Source organism: Triticum dicoccoides, chromosome 2B (genome assembly GCF_002162155.2).
Source record: "Triticum dicoccoides isolate Atlit2015 ecotype Zavitan chromosome 2B, WEW_v2.0, whole genome shotgun sequence".
Taxonomy (NCBI): Eukaryota; Viridiplantae; Streptophyta; class Magnoliopsida; order Poales; family Poaceae; genus Triticum; species Triticum dicoccoides.
This window is the reverse complement of record NC_041383.1, coordinates 9,215,985-9,224,069: the sequence shown is the minus strand read 5'-3', so window position 1 is coordinate 9,224,069 and position 8,085 is coordinate 9,215,985.

Sequence of the window (8,085 nt, the reverse complement as noted above, 5' to 3'; positions counted from 1 at the left end):
GGGCGACGGTGCAGAGGAGAAGACGGGGACGGGGCGGCGACGGGGGCGGCGACGGGGACGGGGCGGTGACGGGGGCGGCAACGAGGGATGGAGACGTACGGGGGCGGCGGGCGACGGTGCAGAGGAGAAGAAGCCAGATGAGAAACTGAAATTTTCGTAAGTGTTGTTTATATAGGAGGGGCCTTTAGTACCGGTTTGTGCCACCAACCGGTACTAAAGGCCAGTTTTGGCCAGCCCAAGCGGCGGGAAGCGACCCCCTTTAGTACCAGGTGGTGGCACAAACCGGTACTAAAGGCCACCCCTTTAGTACCGGTTTGTGCCACGACCCGGTACTAAAGGGAGTGCCCTGGCGCAGGTGCGGTGCGGCAAGTTTAGTCCCACCTCACTAGCCGAGGGGCTACCGCACTGGTTTATAAACCCCCGTGCGGTCGCTCTCTCGAGCTCCTCTCCAAAGCAGGCCTACTGGGCCTACGTGTTCTTTGCTGCCCTATGGGCCCACTTGGCCTTTCCGGGCCTGCATCCTGGCCCAACAACAGGTTGGGTTTCTACTCGTATGCAGGCCGCTCTGGCCTAGTAGGCGGGCTTTTTTTATTTTTTTTTGCTTTATTTATTTTTGTGTTTTTTTGTGTATTTAGAGTTTTTTGTGAATATTTTTGCTTTAGGTACAAAAAATTACAAACTTTCTGTTAGTGCCTGTAGTTTTCAAATTTGAATAGTTTAAATTTTGAATTATTTGAAATTAGTGTGAATCACTAGTTTGTGAATAACTTAACTTTAAAAATCAGTAAAGGCATGAAAGAATTTGTTTGCACATAAAATTTCTTCGCGTTTCAAATGCCCAAACACATAACTACCCTAACTATTACAGAGATTCCCCTCTGGGTGTGAAACACAGAAGAAAGTGATGATAGTGAAGCCGATCACATCTCAGATCTTTGGGTGTGAAACTTTTTCTTCGCGTGTTTCCCTTTGCGCCGTAACCATGGAAAATCTTCATCATTTAACGGGATGCTCGGGTCAATATTCACTGTGAATGGAGCAATTTCATCAAACTTTTCATAATCTTCTGACTTGTCTGTCTGGTCATCCACTCCCACGATGTTTCTCTTCCCAGAAAGAACTATGTGCCGCTTTGGCTCATCGTACGATGCATTCGCTTCCTTATCTTTTCTTTTTCTTGGCTTGGTAGACATGTCCTTCACATAGAAAACCTGTGGCACATCATTGGCTAGGACGAATGGTTCGTCTGCATACGCAAGATTGTTGAGATCCACTGTTGTTATTCCGTACTGCGGGTCTTCCGTTACCCCGCCTCGTGTCATATTGACCCATTTGCACCGAAACAAAGGGACCTTTAAACCACGTCGATAGTCAAGTTCCCATATGTCATGTATATAACCATAATATGTTTCCTTTCCCGTCTTGGTTTCTGCATCAAAGCGGACACCACTGTTTTGGTTGGTGCTCTTCTTATCTTGGGCGATCGTGTAAAATGTATTACCATTTATCTCGTACCCTTTGAAAGTCATTATATTCGAAGATGGTAACTGGGACAGCAAGTACAGGTCATCTTCAATAGAGGTGTCATGCATGGTACGTGTCTGCAACCAGCTGGCGAAACTCCTGGTTTGTTCACGTGTAATCCAGTCATCAGACCGCTCCGGGTGTTTGGAGCATAGCAAATTCTTGTATTCATCCATATACGGAGCCACCAAGGCGGAATTCTGTAGAACTGTGTAGTGTGCTTCAGTGAGAGAATGTCCGTCCATACATATTATTTGTTCCCCTCCTAGCGTGCCTTTTCCATCCAGTCTGCCCTTATGCCGCAATTCAGGAACACCAATCGGCTTAAGGTCAGGAATAAAGTCAATACAAAACTCAATGACCTCCTCATTTTGATGGCCCTTGGAGATGCTTCCTTCTGGCCTAACACGGTTATGAACATATTTCTTTAAGACTCCCATGAACCTCTCAAAGGGGAACATATTGTGTAGAAATACAGGACCCAAAACGTTAATCTCTTCGCATAGGTGAACTAGGACGTGTGTCATGATGTTGAAGAAGGATGGTGGGAACACCAACTCGAAACTGACAAGACATTGCACCAAATCATTCTGTAACCTTGGTGTGATTTCTGGATCGATTACCTACTGAGAGATTGCATTGAGAAATGCACATAGCTTCACAATGGCTAATCGAACGTTTTCCGGTAGAAGCCCCCTCAATGCAACCGGAAGCAGTTGCGTCATAATCACGTGGCAGTCATGAGACTTTAGGTTCTGGAACTTTTTCTCTGCCATGTTTATTATTCCCTTTATATTCGACGAGAAGCCAGACGGTACCTTAATATTGAGCAGGCATTCAAAGAAGATTTCCTTCTCTTCTTTGGTAAGAGCGTAGCTTGCATGACCCTGATGTATGCCATCTTCTCCGTGCATACATTGCTGGTCCTCCCATGCCTCAGGTGTATCTTTTGTCTTCCCATACACGCCCAAGAAGCCAAGCAGGGTCACGCAAAGATTCTTCGTCAGGTGCATCACGTCGATTGCGGAGCGGACCTCTAGGTCTTTCCAATATGGCAGGTCCCAAAATATAGATTTCTTCTTCCACATGGGTGCGCGTCTGTCAGCGTCCTTCGGAACAGGTTGTCCGCCAGGACCCTTTCCAAATATCACCTTCAAATCCTTGACCATATCATGTACATCAGCACCTGTACGGTGGCGAGGCTTCGTCCGGTGATCCGCCTCACCTTTGAAATGCTTGCCTTTCTTTCTTACCGGATGCCTGCTCGGAAGAAATCGACGATGTCCCAGGTACACATTCTTCTTACAACTATTCAAATATATACTATCGGTATCATCCAAACAGTGCGTGCATCCGTGGTATCCCTTGTTTGTCTGTCCTGAAAGGTTACTGAAAGCAGGCCAATCATTGATGGTCACGAACAGCAACGCCTTTAGGTCAAATTCTTCCCCCATGTGCTCATCCCACGCACGTACACCCGTTCCATTCCACAGTTGTAAGAGTTCTTCAACTAATGGCCTTAGGTACACATCAATCTCGTTGCCGGGTTGCTTAGGGCCTTGGATGAGCACTGGCATTATAATGAACTTCCGCTTCATGCACAACCAAGGAGGAAGGTTATACAAACATAGAGTCACAGGCCAGGTGCTATGGTTGCTGCTCTGCTCCCCAAAAGGATTAATGCCATATGCGCTTAGACCAAACCATACGCTCCTTGCGTCATCTGCAAACTCCTTCCCGTACTTTCTTTCGATTTTTCTCCACTGCGACCCGTCAGCGGGTACTCTCAACTTTCCGTCTTTCTTACGGTATTCTCTGTGCCATCGCATCGCCTTGGCATGCTCTTTGTTTTGGAACAAACGTTTCAACCGTGGTATTATAGGAGAATACCACATCACCTTGGCTGGAATCTTCTTCATGGGGCACTCGCCCTCGGCATCACCAGGCTCATCGCGGCTGATCTTATAGCGCAATGCACCACATACCGGGCAAGCGTTCAAATCCTCGTACTCACCGCGATAGAGGATGCAATCATTAGGTCATGCATGTATCTTCTGCACCTCTAACCCTAGAGGGCAGACAGCCTTCTTTGCTTCGTACGTACTCTCAGGCAATTCGTTGTCCTTTGGAAGCATATCCTTTATCATTACCAGTAACTTTCCAAATCCCTTGTCAGATACACCATTCTCTGCCTTCCATTGCAGCAATTCCAGTGTGGTGCCCAGCTTTTTCTTGTCACCTACGCAATTCGGGTACAACAATTTTTTGTGATCCTCTAACATGCGCTGCAACTTCTTCTTCTCCAAATCACTTGCGCAGTTTCTCTTTGCATCAGCAATGGCCCGACCTAGATCATCAACGGTCTCATCTGATGCCTCTTCTTCAGCTTCTTCCTGCATTGCCGGCTCAGCTTCTTCCCACATTACCGTCTCAGCTTCTTCCCCCATTGTTGTATCATCGTATTCAGGGAACCCATGGCCAGGATAGCTGTCGTCGTCCTCTTCTTCTTCATTGTCTTCCATCATAACCCCTCTTTCTCCGTGCTTGGTCCAAACATTATAGTGGGGCATGAAACCGGACTCAAACAGGTGGACGTGAATGGTTCTTGACGTAGAGTAATTGTGACCATTCTTACAGCCAGCACATGGATAAGGCATAAAACCATCCGCCCGCTTGTTTGCCTCAGCCGCAAGCAGAAAAGTATGCACGCCCTCAACGAACTGGGGAGAGCATCGGTCATCGTACATCCATTGCCGGCTCATCTTCATTACACAACACCGAATAGACCAAATTAATACAAGTTCATACATAAAGTTAAACAACACTTAAATGCAACAAACAAATAACTCTCTAGCTAAAGCATTTAAATGCAACAACAAATGCGATCAAGATCGCAACTAAGGTAACAATTGATCCAACAGCATAATGATACCAAGCCTCACTATCGATGGCATATTTTCTAATCTTTCTAATCTTCAAGCGCATTTTCTCCATCTTGATCTTGTGATTATCGACGACATCGGCAACATGCAACTCCAATTCCATCTTCTCCCCCTCAATTCTTTCCAATTTTTCTTTCAAGTACTCGTTTTCACTTTCAACTAAATTTAACCTCTCGACAATAGGGTCGGTTGGAATTTCCGGTTCACATACCTACTAGATAAAAATATCTATGTCAACTTGATGGGCATAATTTGTCATAAACACGAAATGCAACAAGTAGTTTTAAAAGAGAATATACCACATCCGAATCATAACAAGGACGAGGGACGACGGGGACGGATATCAAAACCATGGCACTATGTATAACAAACAACGTATGGGTAAGATAATTACACGAGTAACTATATATCCAAATCACACAAACATCAATTTTTTATATAAAATTTCATGAACAACAGGCTCACCACAAGGTGGTGCCGGCGACGGGACGGTGCGGGCGACCGACGGTGGTTACGACGGAGATTTAGAAGGCACTAAGTAAACCACACCTACATATGCAAACTAAGTGTTATTTTGACCTCAAATTGCATATAAATCAAATACTACCACATATAATTCCTCCCAAATTACTAAAACCCACAATTAATCACTATATAAACCAATGCAAGAGCTAATCTAGCAATGAGAGATGAAAGGACAAAGTTGCTAACCTTGGTGATCATTTGAATGGATGGGGGCCTGCAAATCTTGACAAATTTGGGGCAAATTTTGTGATGAACTCGAGAGGAAGAAGGGAAGAACAGAGGAGAGGGAGAGGGGAAAGGAGGAAGAATAGAGTGCGGGTGGACGAAGGGTTTATATAGGACGACCTTTAGTACCGGTTCGTGCCACGAACCGGTACTAAAGGTGCTGGAAGGGCCCCACTCTGACAACATCCTGCCACCACTTTCTTTAGTACCGATTCGTGGCACGAACCGGTGCTAAAGGTTCGCCACGAACCGGTACTAAAGAGCTCCTCCCGCCTAGCCGTTGGAACCGGCACTAATGGACACATTAGTGCCGGTTCTGTTACAAACCGGGACTAATGTGTCTCACATTTGATTCTTTTTCTACTAGTGAGGGTCTACCTCACGTTTCAAAATATTGCTTGCATGCTTATCGATCATGTGGAAATATCCACGTTAAGAACATCAGCATGAGCAGTTTTCTTCGTATATGCCATGGATGTGCACGGTTTGTTCAGCAAGTAGGGCGGCACCATAGAACCACAACAGTTTGGTGTTCCGTTTTGATTACCTAGTGTCAAGCGTCGTGTTAAAATCCCTAGTTCTGACCTAGTTGGTTGTCTGGCGTCCTCGGTGACAACATAAGGATATATCCAAAGTAGGCAACGTATGTGAAGCTAATTCCAACCCTCAAGGTAGGAAAAAAAATCAGGTTCATAATGCTCAAGCTGGGACTAAGAAATATGTAAAAATAAAGGACAACGCTAACACCCATACGTGTGGTCGGAGCCAAACCCGCCCACACGCCCTATAACACCCAGACTGCGCCACGTCACCGTATGCAAGCATGTGTGAATTTTTTTGGATTTTCAGTTTTTAAAATGTTTTATCTCTTAAATGAAAAATTCGATTGAAGATCCGTTTTCACCATTAAATCGCTCGCGACGAGACCTTCAAAACTAGATCTCATATCAATACCTTTCGACGAAATTTTTTTGGTTAAAAGTTGCCATGTCTGTTGCATATGAATTGCCATGATGTTTACACTGAAGTTGCCATGATATGTTTCAGCTATTTTCTTCTACATTTAAAGGTAAATTTTGACATATTATAAAACGGGAAATTAAGAAGCAGTTTTGCTAGAACTCATCTAGATAAGAAATAATTTGGTCCCATTCACCTTTTATAGCCATTGGATGTGATGCTATAAGATACGTGTGTGCTGACGTGGGTTGTATCTATTCTTGTTTTTAAAGTGAATGAGACCAAATTATATCTCATCTAGATGAGTTCTAGGTACTTCCAGAAAGAAACTAGACTTGCCATGAACCATAAACTAAAATTGTCATGATACATGCACTTAAAATTCCCATGGTTCATAAAAATATAATTTTCATGGTCAAAGTACTGGAATTGCCATCATCAGAAAACTAAAATTGCCATGCTCTACAAACTAAAATTGTCACATGGCCACTTTTGGGCAAAAAAAATTTGTCAAAACATATCAACATGGGTCTAGTTTTGAAGATCTCGCCGAGACGGATTGGTGAAAACAAATTTTTAATTTGATTTTTTAATTAGGAGATAAAACATTTTTAAGCCAAAAACCAAAAAAATCCTTCTAATGTCATCAGTTCATACGTGGCAAAACGAGTGATGATGTAGGCATATGAGCGATGTGCAAGATGCCACACATGTGGGCGGTAGTTTTTTTGAAAATAAATACCACTCACGAGGTGGAAAACTATTGCAACGCAAATAGGCAAGCCGTTGAATGGCTGGATATTTTGCTCTAAAGATTGGATATTGACTAAATTCAAACTGGACGGGTGGGATGGCGGCGGATCAGACGAATTTATCTCCAGGGCAACGACTAGTCCACGCTATCAGCTTCACCAGCTCTGCTGCTGCAGCCTTTAAATATTTGCCATCTCCTCACATCCGAGCATAATTGTTTAGTCTGCTACCTAGTTTCTACGACCAGAAGGTAAGCATATAAAGCTATGTCTATGTCTATTTAGCAGTGGCTTGGACTTTTCTTATCCGAGCCACAGTTTTAATTAAGCTTGTGGATTAGCGTCCACCCATCTTAATATCCTATATAGTCTGTATAACCTTCGGGCGAAAGAACATATTTATGTATGTATAACCTAACATGCAGAAAAAATGAAAAAAAAAAAACTAACCTGCACAAAAAAAAGTGAACTAATAGTTCATTGTTATGCACGTCTTCAAAAACTGAACTAATATTATAAAATTTCATAGTGTGCAATAATAGGTGATTCTAAAAATTTAAGCAACACGAAATTAGCAAAAAGAATATTTACATCAAATAAGAAAAATATGAATCCATGTTAGCCATAATCCAAGCTAAGCATCTCCTGCCTATAAGAAAAAGAAAAGCAGAAAGTTCATTATACCTCTATATGTAGTCTGCAGTGACAAATTAGGTGTCCTAGTGTTCTAGAGATGTGATTAACATTGCTACTGACAGCATGTAACATTCTTGGTTTTATTCACAACATCGATGCAGCATTTACCTATCATGGCATAATTTCTTTTGTTCACATTGATCCCCATGTTGAGAAATGGATAAGATGCATTGAGTTGTTGCTTTTTTTTGAGTTCTTCAGCATTTGCTATGAGTTATAGTGATGATAGATACATCTCTAGTGAATTATTAGTATATCTACCTCCCTATTGTGTTCACCCCCTGATATATATAGCAGGTTACTGCTCCGAGATCATGACAGGCAGCTCACCGAAAGTTAGTGAGATCCGGGGCGCGCAGCGTGCGGAAGGCTGCGCAGCCATGTTGGCTATTGGAACAGCAAATCCTGCGAACCAGGTGTCCCAAGAAGAGTACCCTTACTACTATTTCCGTGTCACAAAG